Below are 20031 nucleotides of genomic sequence, written 5' to 3'. Positions count from 1 at the left end.
CTATTTTTCACTTACACAAATGAGAGATACTGTAAGCAGCACTCTGTTAACCAAAACTAAGTACAAAAAATATAAAGAATTCTAGATAAGAAGAGAATTCATTTTGTTGAGTTTCAAATGCCAATTCTCTGGAAATAACTGTCTCTCTCTAATCATTTTCTAATCATTTTCTTTTTTCTTAGATATATGAAAAGGCAGAGAACTGAATAATTAGAGGAGTACTTACCTTGAACATGTTTTTCCTTTTGGACATTAGTTAGTAATATAAAAAGTAAATAAAATAGTATAAAATTATCCTATCAAAACTTTGCAGTTACATACTTATTACAAGTTATATTTTTAAAATTTAAAAATACCTCATCTACATGATATTTTCAATTAGGTATTATAATAAATATTTCTTGTAATGCTAAATTCAGTATAAATACACAATCATGGAGCTGGAATAGATTATAAGAACTAGTTCAGGATAAAAACAAATAGCAGCTTGTAAGAACAGTGGGATTAAAAGTTAATGAATGAAAGAATAATACTAACTTTACTATTCTAATATTTACAAATGGGGCTTTTCTTTATGATAGAGTTAGCCACTGTATGAATTAGTCTTCTCTTAATCTAGATTTAGCATTTGAATAACACCAAAGATGGTTAATTAAAGAAAGAAAGAAAGAAATTGAAGTCCCTCAGTCATGTCCGACTCTGTGACCCCATGGACTGTTGCCTACCAGGCTCCTCTGTCCATGGGATATTCTAGGTAAGACTACTGGAGTGGGTTGCCATTTCCTTCTCCAGGGCATCTTCCTGACCCAGAATGAACCTGGATCTCATTCACTGTAGGCAGATGCTTTACCGTCTGAGCCACTAGGGAAGATTAATTAAGGCAGAATACAAATAATCTGCCTAAATTTGTTATGATAAGCATACGAATTTGAGAGCAACATATATGCTAAGCATATTACACACATATACATGTAGTGATGTGAATAGAAACAGGACATAGTTGTCCTTAAAATCTTTAATTTATTGGAAGGATTACTAACTTTGCACTCACAAGGTTTTCGAATGTGACTTCAAGTAGGTGGCAGTATTTTCTGAAGTAGTTATCTTCCTTGCCTGCCTGCGTGTATGCTAAGTCACTTCAGTCATGTCTGACTCTTTGCAACCCTGTGGACTGTAGCCCACCAGATGAGATTCTCCAGGCAAGAATAATGGAGTGGTTTGCCATTCCCTCCTCCAGGGGATCTTCCCGACCCAAGGATCAAACCCACATCTCCTCCATCTCCTGCACTGGCAGGCAAGGTTTGGCTAACTGGCATAACTGTATACTAGTTAGATTGTATACTAGTTATTCACTAAGAATGAACTCATCTTTTAAAAGATTACTAATAACTTCTACCCCGTGTTACATTTCAAAATATCCTACAGTAGAATGCATTTAACCTATGAAATAAACTGTATAACTTGTTTTTTGTTTTGACCTCACCTCTCTCCATGATATATAGACTCAATTCCTAAATAGTTGTGTGATGAAATATATTTTAATAGCACAACTTGTTTCTTTAGAAAATAATTGGGTATAGGTTATATCCAAAAGGAAATTTCCTTATCTGTTATTTAGGTGGAAAATTAAAAATTTTTTTAAATATCTTTTAGGTGATTTCATTATGGAATTCTGTAATATGAGTATGTCATTCATCCCCCAAAGCACTGGAATAAGGTATAAGTAAAAGAGTGTAGTGGCCTTAAACAAAGTAATAAATTGTAATGCAAATCTTGACCTGTGGGTTTATATCTACTAGACTTTGAAAAGATAAAAACAAACTGATTAATGAGGTTACAAATATATTATTGCCTTTAACTTCCAAACTCCAGGATGGCTGTTGACTATATTATACCTCTAGGTTAAATTCATTCCAGAGGGAACTGGGCCCAACAGAAAGCATGAGTCATTTAGAGAATAATGATATAGCTTAATTATAATTAGAAGCAAAGCAAGACACTGGTGTTCAATTGCCATTAGCAAGCAGGATAAGGTATTTCAAATACTTTGGGTCAGAGATTAGAAGATATATTAAAGATGTTCTTGATACGAGTGAGATCCTCTTATTTGAAACCAGATGACACAGAAATAGTTTTATCTAGGAAATTTGTAAGTTACATTGCCTTTTTATTTCTTTGAGGCAGAATCTATAAAATGCTGAATTATTACCTTACAGTAAAGCTGCTATTTTGAGAATTTTAAACTAATATTGACTGCTGTCAGATCAGTTTCTAGATTTATTGACTTCAGAAGTAAATATAAACTGAGGTGAAGGTGAGGTCAGATCAATATTTATCTTGTGAATCAATAGATTCTGATATTAACAAAACTGAAGTTCAATAAATGTATGAGGTTGATAGAGAAAAAACTTATCAAAAAGTTTAGTTTTGAAATTTCCTTAGCAAAATTGACTTGCCAGTTTTAAATATGCGATTTTATCATGTCATCAGGGTATACAGAAGAAAGTAATTCTGCATAGTAGTCCTGAGAACTTAAACTATATAATAGACATTGGCAACGTTCCTGTGTAGAGTCTTCTCTTGTGTTGCTGAAAGAGGGTGTTTGCTATGACCAGTGTGATCTCTTGGCAAAACTCTGTTAGCCTTTTCCCTGCTTCATTTTGTACTCCAAGGCCAAATGTGCCTGTTACTCCAGGTATCTCTTGACTTCCTACTTTTGCATTCCAGTCCCCTATAATGAAATCTTTTTTGGGTGTTAATTCTAGGTCTTGTAGGTCTTCATAGAACCATTCAGTTTCAGCTTCTTCAGTATTACTGGTTGGGGCATAGACTTGTATTACTGTGATATTGAATGTGGTGACTTGGAAAGAAAAAGAGATCATTCTGTCATTTTTGAGATTGCACCCAAGTACTGCATTAGGTGGCTTAAAACTCAACATTTGGAAAACTAACATCACGGCATCAGGTCCCATCACTTCATGGCAAATAAATGGGGAAACAATGGAAACAGTGACAGACTTTATTTTGGGGGGGCTCCAAAATCACTGCAGATGGTGATTGCAGCCATGAAATTGAAAGACACTTACTCCTTAGAAGAAAAGTTATGACCAACCTAGATAGCATATTAAAAAGCAGAGACATTACTTTGCTAACAAAGGTCCATCCAGTCAAAGCTATGGTTTTTTCCAGTAGTCATGTATGAATGTGAGAGTTGGACTATAAACAAAGCTGAGCACTGAAGAATTGATGCTTTTGAACTGTGATGTTTGAGAAAATTCTTGAGAGTCCCTTGGACTGCAAGGAGATCCAACCAGTCAACCCTAAAGGAAATCAGTCCTGAACATTGGAAAGACTGATGCTGAAGCTGAAACTCCAATACTTTGGCCACCTGATGTGAAGAACTGACTCATTGGAAAAGACCCTGATGCTGGGAAAGATTGAAGGCAGGAGAGGTGGATGGCAGAGGATGAGATGGTTGGATGGCATCACTGACTCAAAGGACATGAGTTTGAGCAAGCTCTGGGAGTTGGTGATGGACAGGGAAGCTTGGTGTGCTGCAGTCCATGGGGTCTCAAAGAGTCGGATATGACTGAGTGACTGAACTGATAGACTGATACGGAATGTTTCTGTCTCCATGAGACACATGTTTTTTCAGTCATATGTTATCAAAGTTCTTTCCTCATTTTACCTCTTATTTACCTGCCTCAGAAAGAAAAAAATTGGAAAATGTTTGCTGAAGAGAAATTTTGTTCAACTTTTGATGCAACATCATTTAAATGTGGTTCCTGAGATGAACTATAATTTCTTGTTTACTTGTATCTTCATCTTTATAGCTCCTGTGTGCTCCAAGGTACTAATATGTCCTAGTCCACTCAGGCTGCTATAACAAAATATCATAGACTGGGTAGCCATAAGGAATAGAAACTTATTTTTCATGGTTCTGTAGGCTAGCAGTCTGAGGTCAGGGTGCCAGTATAGTTGAGTGAGGGCCCTTTTCCAGGTTGTAGACTTTTCATTGTGTCCTCACAGGATGGAAGTGGGCAAGGGAGCTCTGTTTTCTCTTTTATCAGGATATCAATCTCATGACCTAATCACCCCCAAAGCTTTTTAATGACTAATATCATTGCATTGGGCATTAGGATTTCAACATATGAATTTAGGGGAAAAATAAACATTCAGACTGTAGCACTTGCATACTGTAACACAAAATTTTAATTTTTTATTTTTATACAACTTTAAAGGTTACTTTCCAGTTAGTTATTACAAAATACTGGCTCTATTCCCTGTGTGGTACAGTACACTGAGCCTTATACCCGAGAGTTTTGTATCTCCCCCTTCCCATCCTTATATTGCCCTGCTGCTAGTAACTACTAGTTTGTTCTTATATCTGTGCATCTGCTTTTTTGTTATATCCAGTAGTTATATTTTTTAGGTTCCACATATGACTTATACCATACAGTTTTTTCTAACAAATTTCACTTAGCCGAATGCCCTCCATCCAAATCTATCCATGCTGCTACAAATAGCAAAATTCAGTTCTTTTATGACTGAGTAGTATTCCACTGTGTGTGTGTGTGTGTGTATCTCACACTTGCATTCGTTCATCTGTTGATGGACGCTTAGGTTGTTTCCACATCTTGGCAATTGTAAGTAATGCTTCTATGACCACTGGAATGCATGTGTCTTTTCAAATTTATATTGTTTATTATTTTTTCAAATATATACCCAGGAGTGGAATTTCTAGGTCTTCTGGTACACAGAGCCCTGGTGGCTCACATGGTAAAGAATCTGCCTACCTATGCAGGAGACTCAGCTTCTATCTCTGGGTTGGAAAGATCCCTTGGAGAAGACAATGGCAAACCACTCCATATTCTTGCCTGGAGAATTCCAAGGACAGAAGAGCCTGGCAGGCTATAGTCCATGGAGTCGCAAAGAGTCTGACATGACTGAGCAACTGAACATGTATGCATGTTAGTGCTATCTGTATTTTTTGAGAAAATTCCATCCTGTTTTTCCCACAGTGACTGCACCGATTTACACTTCTACCAGCAGTGTACAAGGGTTCTCTTTTTTCCAAATAATTGTCAACATTTGTAATTTGTGTTCTTTTTTATGATAGTCATTCTGACAGGTGTGAGTTGACATCTACTGTGGTTTTCATTTGCATTTCCCTGATGATTAGTGATGAGCATCTTTTCATGTCCCTGAAAGCATGAGCATCTTTTTATCTTCATTTCCACTTTAGAAAAAAATGTCTGTTCAATTCTATTTTCAACTGAATTGTTTATTTTTTGATATTAAGTTATATAAGCTGTTTATGTATTTTGAATATTAATACCTTATTTGCATCATTTGGAATTATTTTCTCTCATTTGCTCTGTTGTATTTTTCATTTTCTCAGTGGTTTCCTTTTCTATAAAAAGCTTTTACAGTTTTCCATTATTTTAATATTTTAATTTTATTGAAGTATACTTGATTCACAGTGTTGTTAGCTTCAGGTGTACAGCGAAGTAATTCAGTTATATATGTACATATATTCAATATTTTATAAATTATTTTTTCATATAGGGTATCTCAGCATATAGTTCCCTGTGCTATACAGTAGGTCCTTGCTGGTTATCTGTCTTACAAATAGTAGTGTGTGTGTATGTGTGTGTGTTCATCTGAAGCTCCTGATTTATTCCTCCCCTGCCACATTTCCACTTTAACTGGGAATTTGGTGACTTTAAGTTTGCTTTCAATATCTCTAAGTCTGTTTATGTTTTGTAAATAAGTTCATTTGTGTCTTTTTTTAAAATTTAGATTCCACATATAAGTGATATTTGTCTTCCTGTCTGACTTCAGTTAGTATGATAATATCTTGGTCTATCCATATTGCTGCAAATGGGATTATTTCATGTTTATGACTGAATAATATTCCATTGTATGTATGTGTATATATATATAATGTAAATCACCGGGCTTCCAGGTGGTGCAATGCTAAAGAATCCACCTGCCAATGCAGGAGACAGAGACATGGGTTTGATTCTTGGGTCAGGAAGATCCTCTGGAGGAGGAGGAAATGGCAACCTACTCCAGTATTCTTGCCTGGAAAATTCCATGGACAAAGCAACCTGGCAGGCTACAGTCCATGGAGTCACAAAGAATTGGACATGACTGAGCAACTGAGTGCTCACACACACACACAAATATTAATATACCACATCTTTTTTATCCATTCCTCTGTTGATATTTAGGTTATGGCTTGTCTGTTTTGATGCAATGAACATTGGAGTGTGTGTATCTTTTCAGATTATGGTTTTCTCCAGATATATGACCAAGAGTGAGACTACTGAATCATAGGAATAGCTCTGAATTTAGTTTAAGCAAGCTTCATCCTGTTCTCCATAATGGCTGTACCAATTTACATTCTTCCCAACAGTGTGTGTGTGTGTGGTGGGGCTGGGGGGGGGTTCCCTTTTATTCACACCCCTTCCAGCCATTTATTGTTGGTAGACTTTTGGTGAAGGCCATTCTAACTGGTGTGAGGTGATACCTCATTGTAGTTTTGATTTGTATTTCTGATAATTAGTGATGTTGACATCATCTCATGTGCCTCTTGGCCATCTGGATTTCTTCTATGGAGAAATGTCAATTTAACTATTCTGCCCATTTTTGATTAGGTTATTTGTTTTTTGGATATTGAGTTACATTAATTGTTTATTCTGGAGATTAATCCCTTCTCAGCCCCTTAATTTTCAGATATTTATTCCCATTCTGTTGGTTTCCTTTTGTTTGTGGTTTCCTTTGCTGCACAGAAGCTTGAAATTTAATTATGTCCCATTTGGTTTTTGTTTGTTTGTTTTGTTTTCATTTTGATTATTCTAGGAGATAGATCTAAAAGATCTAAAAGATGTTGCTGCAATTTATGTTAACAAGTGTTCTTGTGTTTTCCTTTAAGAGTCTTACAGTGTCCCAGCTTGCATTTAATTCTTTGATCCTTTTTGAGTTTATTCTTATGTAGAATGTTAGAGAATGTCCTTTTTTTTTTTTTTTAACGTGTCACTGTTCAGTTTCCCAGCACTTACTGAAGATACTTTTATCCATTGTATATTCTTGCAACTTTTGTTGTAGACTATTAACCAGAAACATGAGTTTATTTGGGGGCATTCTGTCCTGTTCCATTGATCTATATTCCTTTTTTTTTGTGCCAGTACCATACTTTTATGATTACCATAGCTTTGAAGTGTAGTCTGAAGTCAGAGAGGCTGATTCCTCCTGCTCAGTTTTTCTTTCTCAGGACTGTTTTGGATCTTTGGGGTCTTTTCTGTTTCCTTGTAAATTTAAAATTTTTTTTTCTACTTCTGTGAAAATGCCATTGGTAATTTGCTAGAGACTGCATTGAATCTGTAGATTGCCATGGATAATGTAGTCATTTTAACAATATTGATTTTTATAAATCAAGAACCTGGTATATCCTTCCATCTGTGTCATCTTTTGATTTCTTTCATCAACATCTTACAGTTTTCAAAGTACAGGCATTTTGTCTCCTTAGGTAGGTTTATTCCTACTTATTTTATGCTTTTTAATATGATGGCAAATGAGATTATTTCCCTAGTTTCTCTTTATGATCTTTTGTTGTTAGTGTATAGGTATATAAGTGATTTCTGTGCATTAATTTTGTATTGTGCAACTTTACTGAATTCACTGGTGAAGTCTAGTAGTGTTCCAGTAGCATCTTAAATGTATATGTATAGTATTGTGTCATCTGTAAACTGACAGTTTTATTTCTTTTCCAATTTGGTTTTCTTTCTCTTCTGATTGCCATGGCTAGGATTTCCAAAACTATATTGAATACAAGTGGCAAGCGTGAACATCCCTGTCTTGTTCCCTTTGAGGGAATGGTTTCAGCTTTTAGCCATTGAGAATAATGTTAGCTGTAGGTTTGTCATATATGGCTTTTATTATGTTGAGGTATGATTCCTCTATTTTCATTTTTTGGAAAGCTGAATTTAGCCAAAAGCTATTTCTGCCTCTGTTGAGATAATCATGTGATTTTTATTCTTCACTTTGTTAATGTGGCATATCACACTGATTTGTGGCTTTTGCAGAATCCTTGCATCCCTGGGGTTGATCCCACTTGATTATGGTATATGATCCTTTTAATATATTGTTGGATTTGGTTTGCTAGTATTTTGTTGAAGATATTTGCATCTATGTTTACCTATGATATTGGCCTGCAATTTTAACTTTAATTAGGTCCCATTTGTTTATTTTTCATTTACTTTAGGAGACAGGTCCAAAAAATATTGCTACAATTTATGGTAAAGACTGTTCTGCCTGTTTTCCTCTAGTTTTGTAATATCTTCACTGCTGTTTAATTAGCAAGTCTATTATTTCCTGATAATTCCTGATTTCAGATTCTTGAATCTTCTCAATCCCTCATGTAAGTTCCAGGTAATAAAAAGTTGGCCCAATGTCTATTGAAGGCCACATATGGGTAGGAAAATATAAGTGAAAAATTCACAGAACATATGATCTGTGCCCTTCACACTCTTTGTTCATCAAATATGGAATGGCAGAGCATCCTAGACACTGAAAAATATTTAGAAAGCATTGTGTAGTTAATTAAGGATTATTAAATTGCAAAACATGTGGATGAGGCCCAGAGATATGAAGTGTGGTCACATCAGGGAAGACTGTTGAGGTCCTAAATAAAATGAACAAAGAAAAACCAAGAGAACAGAGAAGAGAAGAGATGAATCTTTGTCAGAACATTTTATGAAATGAATATTTTGATTTAGAAAGTTATTACAGAAAAATTCTTGCAGACAAATTTACAAAATCTTACATACAAATTCTAAGCCGGAATATGATCTTCATTATTACAGATTGTCACATTTTTCTCAGTCAATAGAAAATTTGTCCTTGTCTCAAATTCTGTATCCTAATGAGTAAGCTCTTCTCTTTAGTCATACGTCTTTCAGCTTTTGGAGAACAGAGAATATGATTTATGTATTCATTACACCACCTTCAGTGCCAAGGAAAATACTTTGTACATAGTAGGTCCTCCTTCAACAATGTTATTGGTCAAATAAAGCTTCAGTGAAAATTTCCATTTCTGTGGTACATCAGTACTGCCTTCAACTAGAATCGGCTGTTAATGTATTCCCTAAAAAGCTTCATACCTAGATGTCTAGGAAAAAAGATACTTCTGCATTTCTTAATTAAACTTGTTTTATTTTTACTCTTTCTTTTGTGTTCCTAAGACATTTTGGATATGACTCGAATATAACGTACATCACAGTGTAAAGAAATATTTATCTGTCTTCTTGCTATACTAGATTATGTTTTTCTGAAGAGAACGGACTGTATCTTCTTTTCTTGGCATCTATGGAAGGAAATGTTAGATCTTAAGTATCGGTGACTCAATCTTTGTTGAAATAGAATCCTTAAATATAGAAAATTGTGATAAATGAGTTATTATAATGAAACAAATTCTACCAAATGAGGAGGGAAAACTTTTAGGACTGCTTCTTTTTGCTGTGAAGACACCTCCTTAATTTGTGAAAAGTAGGAGGAAGATAGAAGACTGTAAATTCTTAGGTTTTTAACATGTCCTCTAATTTTGGCAGATTTTATCAGGTCTTTTGCACATAGCTGATTTACTTTCAAGTACGAAAACAAATTCTCATAGGTTTACAGGCTAAGTGAAAAAAACTTTATATTTTAGTGTGAATGCTAGTAACTTTGAAGTACATGCTTATCTGAATAATCCAAACATAAACTAACAGGAATTACATTTTTTTTAAAGAATGCAGCAAAGAAAAGACTGGTAAGTGTTAGCAGGTAGAGAGGGGGGACCAAGAAGAAGACAACCATTTCAAGGTATAGAAGTTCATTGTTAACTTGACAGACAGTTCTAATTGACAACATCAAAATGCTTCTTTGAAACTTAGGAGCTATGCTTTACTCAGAGGTGAGGATTATGTGTTTGTCAAAGTGTGGTCTGTGAGTAGGGTGACCATATTATCATCCAAACCTAACACTCTCAAGAGTCCAAGGGGGCATTCTTAATATGCTTATCACTAACATTAAGAACGGGCCTCCCTGGTGGCTCAAATGGTAAAGAATCTGCCTGCAATGCAAGAGACCTGGGTTCCATCCCCAGGTTGGCAAGATTTCCTGGAGGAGGGCATGGCAACCCTCTCCAATATTCTTGCCTGGAGAATCCCCATGGACAAAGGAGCCTGTCCTGGTGGGCTACAGTCCATGGGGTAGCAAAAAGTCAGACACGACTGAACAACTAAGCACAGTACAGCATTAAGAAGAATGCTGGGGTAATCTAGTTCAGTTGGGCTAGATCATCACCCTGAATAGACCACTTGTAATGGTATTATCTAGGGTATTTTAAAATGTGAATTCCAAGCTCTAGTCTAATCTCACTGCATAAGACAGAATCCCTAAATCTGGACTGGGATTCCACTTTCTAAGAAGTACCCTAGATGGTACAAATGTACATTTTTATGTTGTGGAAGTTGGAGTTGAAATGATTGGTCAAAAAGATGAAATTCTACAACCTACCCCTTCATGCTGAGTTCACACTTGCCAGAGACAATTTTACTCCTAACAACACCTAATATGTCAGACTCATGGTTCAGTAAGATTTGAAAGATTTATGATATAAAATTTTATAATAGGGACATGTATTGACCTACAGATCCCCTATTTTATAATTATGGTCCATAAAATCAGGCTAAGATGAAGCCTAGCCTTCATACAAATTTAGATGCTTTTGCTATATATACCACCAATGCCTCCTGGTGACAGCCCCTTCTCCCACAAAGAATATCACTCCCAATCCCTAGGATCCCCAAACCAGTAACTATACAATAGAAAGAGACAAAGTTTCTGCCCTTAAAAAATAAGGATTAAAAACAGAATCTTGAAAGCAAGTATTTTAAAATCACAACTTTTAACTGAAAATACTTCAAGATCACATTAACTTAACATACATTCCAATAGATTCAACTAAAATATCTTTCTCAGAAAATATATATTCTCAGAAAAAGTTTTTCAAAGTCTGTCACTTGCACATATCACTCACTACAGTGATTTCTATCATGTAAAAGGCAGAGCACAACATCAACCAGAACTCAAGAAGAAATAAATTTATATTCAACTTTTCCAAAGCATGACTCTTATTGTGCTTTTTTTCTAAAGAATGCTTATCTGCCAAGAAATAAGCAAGGGCAGGAACAACCAACTATAACAAGAAGAAGGTTGTTATTTTAGCATCACTTGTGATAATATGCAGATTTCTATATTTAAAATGAAAACATTAAAATTACAGCTTAAATGTTTAAGTATGATTTGACCTAAAATAAAGGAAATAAATTTACCAGTTGTAGTTTCTCAATGCTGAAAAGACTGTCTCATCTAGAACAAAAAAGGAACCATTTGTTTGATATCATTTTTGATGAATTATTAATTTTATCACAGCTAAGATGACAGCTAATATTAGAACATTGAATTATTAATTTTCAAATGTGCAATAAAAAAGCAGAATAAACATAAACTGAGAAGTGTTTTACGTATGGGTTACATTGCTCACATAGTCTATTTAAGAAAAATACCAAAGGAAACAGAAGGAATTAAAAATCTTGTCAACACTTCTGATGAATTCGTTTACTCAGTACTTTCTATGCCACTTTAAAATATAAAGCACAAATAACATTGCATACTGATAATAAATGTTATTATTGAACACTAAAGATATACATTATCCATATTGCAAATCATCTTTGTGTAGTTCCAAGCAGGATAGTTAAATTACAAAGTGCTAATAAGAGTGAGAAACATCTGTGGTCTTAAAGAATTCACCTCTAATCTTTCCAGGATTATTTTATGGAGAGATGAAAATTGTTTCTTCAGAATAGCTTCCAGTTGGTTTTTTAGCCATTATGTTTTGTCATGACAATTATTCCTGTTATTTCATAGAATAAAACTCAGAGAGCCTCCAGTCTTCCTCAACTGTTTAAAGTGGTGAAGTTTCAGTCCAAAAGTAAGGATAGAATCTAAGCAGCTCTGTCGCAGTAGGGACCAGTGCTGGGTGCTGTCGAATACCTTTCCAGGAACCTCGCCTGAACTCTTGAGCCTTCCAAGCCTTAACACTCGACTTCTGAATAAGAAAGTGTTTTCTTGGTGTCATAAGCACTCCAGCAGTGTATAACAGAATCACTGCTCAGAGCAAAGGGAAAATTATGGAAGATGCAGAGGGGAATGCAGACTGATGGATATTTTTAGGACATGATTCCCTGTCAGAAGGAAGAAACCAGTTGTTCATCCCAGAGTTCACAGCATTTAATCTGGATAAAGGGTAATTTTTTTTATATCCATTAAAATATTTGTTTGAAATGATGCCATTTGTTATTTAGGCACATGGAACAGGGAGTACAAAAAGAAAGATAGTTTCACAAGAGTAATTTTTTTTTTTTCTTTTCAGTGAGGTAGGACTGTAGGTAATAAATAATGACTTACAGCTTTTCTAATTTAGATAAAAATGATTTTAGCTAGATATGCTTCTGTGATAATATTCAAATCAATAATTTTAATCACTATTTTTACACTTCACTATTGCTATACATGCCCCTACTGAAGGTTCTATGTAACCTGTTAGATTATTTTATCATTTATTCTATCTTGTAATTAAAACATATGCTTTATATATTATAATACATATCAAGTGACAAGCTAATCAGATCAGATCAGATCAGATCAGTCGCTCAGTCGTGTCCGACTCTTTGCGACCCCATGAATCGCAGCACGCCAGGCCTCCCTGTCCATCACCAACTCCCGGAGTTCACTCAGACTCACGTTCATCGAGTCAGTGATGCCATCCAGTCATCTCATCCTCTGTCGTCCCCTTCTCCTCTTGCCCCCAATCTCTCCCAGCATCAGAGTCTTTTCCAGTGAGTCAACTCTTCACATGAGGTGGCCAAAATACTGGAGTTTCAGCTTTAGCATCATTCCTTCCAAAGAAATCCCAGGGCTGATCTCCTTCAGAATGGACTGGTTGGATCTCCTTGCAGTCCAAGGGACTCTCAAGAGTCTTCTCCAACACCACAGTTCAAAAGCATCAATTCTTTGGCGCTCAGCCTTCTTCACAGTCCAACTCTCACATCCATACATGACCACAGGAAAAACCATAGCCTTGACTAGATGGACCTGTGTTGGCAAAGTAATGTCTCTGCTTTTGAATATGCTATCTAGGTTGGTCATAACTTTCCTTCCAAGGAGTAAGCATCTTTTAATTTCATGGCTGCAGTCACCATCTGCAGTGATTTTGGAGCCCCCAAAAATAAAGTCTGACACTGTTTCCACTGTTTCCCCATCTATTTCCCATGAAGTGATGGGACCGGATGCCATGATCTTATTTTTCTGAATGTTGAGCTTTAAGCCAACTTTTTCACTCTCCACTTTCACTTTCATCAAGAGGCTTTTGAGTTCCTCTTCACTTTCTGCCATAAGGGTGGTGTCATCTGCATATAATCCAGTTCATATATTAAAGGAGAATTAGCTTCTGCTAATTCTAAGCCTTCTTACTCTCATCAACTCTGTAAATATTATATATGCATTTTTTTGAAGATTAAATAACTTGCCCAATATGGCATAACTGGTAAGAAGCTGAGGTAAAATTCAAATGTGTATCTGTGTGGATTTAAATATTTTTTCAGGTAAGATATCTCCCTTTTGAAAATTCACAATATATGTTAAATTATTAAATTGTCTGAAAACTCAATACTGTGTAAGTTAACCTAGCACATGCTACATTGTCTTTACATAATTCACTGAGTCCTTTGTCAAAACCCCTGAGCTCTGTACTATTACTACACTTTTACTCCAAAGGGGAATGAGACTTGAGAAGTGAAGTAAATTTCTGGTCACTAACAGAACTGGGCTTTGAACTCAGAATGGTGACTCTCAGCTGTGGTTGGGTATTATGCTCATGTGATAGACTATATTGATATAGGCATGTATAACACAACATTCTAAACTGAAAATATTGAAAAGTATAGGCAAGAGACTAATGGGTACTGTGGCTCCTGGATTCATCAGGAAGAAGAGATTTCAGCTGTATCCTTAAACAGAGAGGAGAATTGAATCAACTCCCTTCTAGAATATGGTGGGTGCTCCCTTCTCCCTGAAAATACTCATCTTTGAGTCTCAGATCATCCAATTGTCTCATCCAATATCCCTCCATGTTACAGGTTTGTTTGTTGTTTGTTTTTTTAACAGATGACATAGGTTCCTCTATCTCTTTGCTTAAAGGTTTAATTTGTAAGGTTGTTGTCATTTTATCCAATAACACTCCTGACATAATTTCTGAGGATTTCAGTATCCACATAGTCATAGATGATCTTACTCATACCCTGGCCTCTCTATTCCTTGACCATCTCCCTACCACTAACTTTGGCCTGTCTTTTTTCAGTTACCCACTCCTAATGTCCTATGTTATATTTTGTTCTTACCTATGACTCAGCTGTTTCTATAATCAGTTCAAACCCTCTCATTCTTGCAGAACCATGGCATAGTCTTACAGCTAGTTTCTCAGCTCTAACAGTTCTTCAGACACAACCATCACACCATGTTTTCATTTTTCCTCACTCCCCTAAATCCTAACATATTATCATATGAAACTTAATTCCATAACCATTATCATGAAAATTCCCTTACATATACCCTCATTTTGCTTGCCCTCTTTTCTCCTCCTGGCACTTACTTGACAACTCCTCGATCTTAATTTAAACTCAGTTCAGTTCAGTCGCTCAGTCGTGTCCGACTCCTTGTGACCCCATGAATTGCAGCACGCCAGGCCTCCCTGTCCATCACCAACTCCCAGAGTTCACTCAGACTCACATCCATTGAGTCAGTGATGCCATCCAGTCATCTCATCCTCTGTCGTCCCCTTCTCCTCCTGCCCCCAATCCCTCCCAGCATCAGAGTCTTTTCCGATGAGTCAACTCTTCGCATGAGGTGGCCAAACTACTGGAGTTTCAGCTTTAGCATCAGTCCTTCCAATGAACACCCAGGACTGATCTCCTTTAGGATGGACTGGTTGGATCTCCTCATAGTCCAAGGGACTCTCAAGAGTCTTCTCCAACACCACAGTTCAAAAGCATCAATTCTTCGGCACTCAGCTTTCTTCACAGTCCAACTCTCACATCCATACATGACCACTGGAAAAACCATAGCCTTGATTAGACGGACCTTTGTTGGCAAAGTAATGTCTCTGCTTTTGAATATGCTATCTAGGTTGGTCCTAACTTTCCTTCCAAGGAGTAAGCGTCTTTTAATTTCATAGCTGCGGTCACCATCTGCAGTGATTTTGGAGCCCCAAAAAATAAAGTCTGACACTGTTTCCATTGTTTCTCCATCTATTTCCCATGAAGTGATGGGACCAGATGTCATGATCTTCATTTTCTGAATGTTGAGTTTTAAGCCAACATTTGAGCCCTTAATGTTGTCAGGCAGTCACACTGCTTTCCTCTAGCACTTCCATTCTCTCACATTCCTAAATGACTATTTATGACCTTTGCCTCTTTGCTCCATTTCCAACAACTCATCCCTCATCATCACTCACATAAATAACAGCCTTGCTTCCCTATTTTAGTGTGAAATCTGAGCAATCAGAAAAGTACTTACTGGGACTCCCACTGCCATATTTATTCACCCACTACCTACTGAGTCTTTCCTCTTCTTTCTATGCTCTTGGCTAAGGCCAAACCATTAGATCTCATACCTTTTTGTATAATGAAGGATTACGTTATATATATTCCATTTGGTCTAATGTGTCATTTAAGGCCAGTGTTTCCTTATTGACTTTTCTGACTGGATGATTTGTTTATTGATGTAATTGGCGTATTAAAGTCCCTTACTATTATTGTGATACTGTCAAATTCTCCCTGTATATCTGAGACATGTATATCTGAAATAAGAAGGATACCATAAAATGATCAAGGCATCAATCCAACAAGATATAAAAGAAAATGTAACTATATAACATTATATATTATTATAACATTATTATATATATAACAATGTAACATACCAAACATAGAAATCTCTGAATATGTAAAACAAATACTAATGGATATATAGGAAGAAATTGACGGCATCTCTCCTCTTTTTAATCATGAACTTTTTTCTCGACTCTGGATCATTTCTAACAACATACAAACATGCATTTAATTGCCCCACATTTTATCTAAAAAATAAATGCTTCTTTTTATTTTGCCCTCCAACAACTAGTCCGTTTCTCTATTTTCCTTTACAGCAAAATTCACCAAAGAGATGTCTATATTCACTTTCTCAAGTGTTTCTGTTTCTCTTTTTCTTTGAACCCACTGCAATGAGGCTTTTACACTCACCTTTCTAACAGAATTGAACAGCAATGACCTTCAAACCTAAATCTGACAGCTAATTTTTAGACTCCATTTTATTGAACCTATCTCTGGCAGTAGACATAATATTTTCCTTGAAAGACTTTCTTCATTTGACTTCCAGAGCATCACATCTACTAGTTTTTTTTTTTCCCCCTAACTTAGTAGTTGCTTTTCTTCTATTTACTATGTTGATTTTTCATCTTCAAGACTTCTTTTTTAACCTCTATTTGTTTCCATCTAAACTTCAGTGACTTTCTGAAGACTTATGGCTTCTAATACTATGCTGCTGCTAAGTCGCTTCAGTCGTGTCCAACTCTGTGCGACCCCATAGACGGCAGCCCACCAGGCTCCACCGTCCCTGGGATTCTCCGGGCAAGAACACTGGAGTGGGTTGCCATTTCCTTCTCCTCTAATACTATAAACAGACTATATATCACCAAATGTTTATGTCCATCCAAGACCTTTCCCATGTATTACAACTCAATAAATCCAACTGCATAGTAGATACCTGTCCTTAAATATCTAATAAGCAAATCAATTTTAACACATCCAAATACATTTCTTCATCATCTCCCAGAAGTCTTGTTCTGCACCTTTTTTAATCTCTAAGTATTTAGTTCTTCCTATTGCCTAGGACAGATATCTTAAAATTGATCTTGATTTCTCCTTTTCTTCTCAGTCCACATTAAATCAGAAAGCATATCTCATTAGCACTATATTTAAAATAGATCCAGGTCACAGTCACCCCTATTCTTAAGATTCTAGTCTCATCCCTATCTGTTCTCACACATATTATCTCAGTCACCTTCAAATTGTTTTTCCTTCCTTTCTGCTTGTTTCCTATGGTAGAAATGGCTATATGTGTATGTTTTACTTGAAAGTAAATGCCCAACCAAGGTCTAAATTTCCCAGCTCCATAGCATATAGGTGGAGTCATGTGGATAATTCTAGCCAATACAATGCAAGGTTGTTAATTGTGCAGAACTCATTTTTTTATGTTCTCTTCCTTCTCCAGAAACCATGAAGACGTTTGTAGAAGACCACCAGATGACAAGATGGAAAGAATTAGAAGAGAGAGATCAAGAAATCTACCCATTAAGAAACATCCACATTGGGTTTTGTTATGATCAATGCATATTTTATTAAGTCCCTGAGATTTTGGGATTCTTTCTTATAACAGTTATACTATCTTAGACATTAGATAGTACATCCTATTCTCCACCAAAGCTGTCAGAATGAGCCTAGTAAAATATAGGTCAAATGAAATCACTCTTTTCCTCACTTACTTTATTCAGTCACACAGGCCTCCTAACTATTCCTAGAATGCACCAACCACTGCTTCATTGAAAGCCTTTTATTCCCTCTTTCCTATGCCTGGAGTGCTCTGCTGATGATAATTCTATGTCTATTCCCTTATCTCTTTAGTCAATCTCTTAGTGAAATTTTCCTTGACCTACTTATTTAAAATGGAATCTGACTTTCACTCTGACATCTTATGTTGCCCTTACTCTTAGAATTTTCTCCAGAGGAATTGTTACTATGCCACATACTCAATTCTTTGTTGGGTCTATTTGACTCCTAGTACTTATAAATGTGTCTAGAACGTATCAGGAACCCAGAGGTGGGAGTGGGGTTCAGGATGGGGAATATGTGTATACCCATGGTGGATTCATGTTGATGAATCCAATCCAATACAAAACCAATACAATATTGTAAAGTAATTAGCCTCCAATTAAAATAAATTTATAATAAAATAATTTAAAAAAAAGAATGAATTGGCTCAACTAACTCATTACATTTTTCATATTTTCAAGCATTCAACATATATTAGTTCAAAACATGTGGGGTTCTCTGGCCTAGATAACCCTAACCCACACACATATATACATCTTATCTTTTAAACACACTTGTAGTACAGGTATCAATTTAGGTATCATTTCCAAAAGCCAGAACCCCAGTTTCTTTCTGTTGATGCCTCTCTTCCATTACCTATTATGCTCTGCTCATCTGTTATCACACAAGTTTTCCTATGGTATTAAAAAGTCACTCACCCAGAGCCAGACATCCTGGAGTCTAAAGTCTAGTGGACCTTAAAAAGCATCACTATGAAAAAACCTAGTGGAGGTGATGGAATTCCAGCTGAGCTATTTCAAGTCATAAAAAATAATGCTGTTAAAGTGGTGTACTCCATATGCCAGCAAATTTAGAAAACTCAGCAGTGGCTGCAGGACTGGAAAAGGTCAGTTTTCATTCCAATCCCAAAGAAAGGCAATGCCAAACAATGATCAAACTGCACAATTGCACTCATCATACATGCTAGCAAAAATAATGCTCAAAATTCTTTAAGCAAGGCTTCAAAAGTATGTGAACCAAGAACTTCCAGATGTTCAAACTGGATTGAGAAAAGGCAGAGGAATGAGAGATCAAATTGCCAACATCCATTGGATCATTGAAAAAGCAAGAGAGTTCCAGAAAGACATATTCTGCTTTATTGACTATGCCAAAGCCTTTGACTGTGTAGATCACAGCAAACTGTGAAAAATTCTTGAAGAGAGAGGAATACCAGACCACCTTACCTGTCTCCTGAGATTTCTGTATACAGTTCAAGAAGCAACAATTAGAACTGGACAGGGAACATGGACTGCTTCCATATTGGGATGGAGTATGTCAAGGCTGTATACTGTCACCCTGCTTATTTAACCTGATGGCAGAGTACATCATGCAAAATGCCAGGCTGGATGAAGCACAAGCTGGAATCAAGATTGCCAGGAGAAATATCAATAACTTCAGATAAGCAGATGACACCACCCTTATGGCAGAAAGCAAAGAGGAACTAAGGAGCCTCTTGATGAAATTGAAAGTGGAGAGTGAAAAAGTTGGGTTAAAATTCAACACTCAGAAAACTAAGATCATGGCATCCAGTTCCATCACTTCATGGCAAATATTTGGGGAAACAATGGAAACAGTGACAGACTATTTTTTTGGAACCCCAAATCCCTGAAGATGGTGACTGCAGCCATGAAACTAAAATAGACTTGTTCCTTAGAAGAAAAGCTATGACCAACCTGGACAGCACATTAAAAAGCAGAGACATTACTTTGCTGACAAAGGTCCATCTAGTCAAAGCTATGGTTTTTCCAGTAATCATGTATGGATGTGAGAGTTGGACTGTGAAGAAAGCTGAGTGCCGAAGAATTGACGCTTTTGAACTGTGGTGTTTGAGAAGACTCTTGAGAATCCCTTGGACTGCAAGGAGATCCAATCAGTCCATTCTGAAGGAGATCAGTCCTGGATGTTCATTGGAAGGACTGATGTTGAAGCTGAAACTCCAATACTTTGGCCACCTGATTGGAAGAACTGACTCATTTGAAAAGACCCTGATGCTGTGAAAGATTGAAGGCAGGAGGAGAAGGGGATGACAGAGGATGATATGGTTGGGTGGCATCACCGACTCGATGGACATGAGTTTTAGCAAGCTCTAGGATTTGGTGATGGGCAGGAAAGCCTGGCGTGCTGCAGTCATGGGGTCGCAAAGAGTTGGACATGAGTGAGCAACTGAACTGAACTGATTATAAAATACTCTTTTTGTAATCTCTATCATTTTATA

The 20031-nt window shown here is 36.4% G+C and overlaps 2 long non-coding RNA genes across 2 annotated transcripts in view; one reads left to right on the top strand and one right to left on the bottom strand.

Annotated features, from left to right (window-relative positions):
- LOC112582250 overlaps positions 1-18147 on the top strand; it is a 374767-nt gene extending 356620 nt beyond the window's left edge. The window contains exon 6 of the long non-coding RNA XR_006640545.1: positions 17440-18147. This is a non-coding gene — a long non-coding RNA (uncharacterized LOC112582250). The remainder of the gene's footprint in view (positions 1-17439) is intronic.
- Positions 8739-14910, bottom strand: LOC123331522. Its single transcript, XR_006548201.2, has 3 exons — positions 14762-14910; positions 11382-11418; positions 8739-9370 (listed from the first exon to the last, which is right to left on the bottom strand). It is a non-coding gene; the product is annotated as an uncharacterized LOC123331522 (long non-coding RNA).
- Positions 18148-20031: the final 1884 nt, after the last annotated feature.

This window comes from Bubalus bubalis, chromosome 2 (genome assembly GCF_019923935.1).
Source record: "Bubalus bubalis isolate 160015118507 breed Murrah chromosome 2, NDDB_SH_1, whole genome shotgun sequence".
Classification (NCBI taxonomy): domain Eukaryota; kingdom Metazoa; phylum Chordata; class Mammalia; order Artiodactyla; family Bovidae; genus Bubalus; species Bubalus bubalis.
The sequence above is the reverse complement of the archived record's forward strand: the minus strand, read 5'-3'. Positions and strand labels throughout refer to the sequence as shown.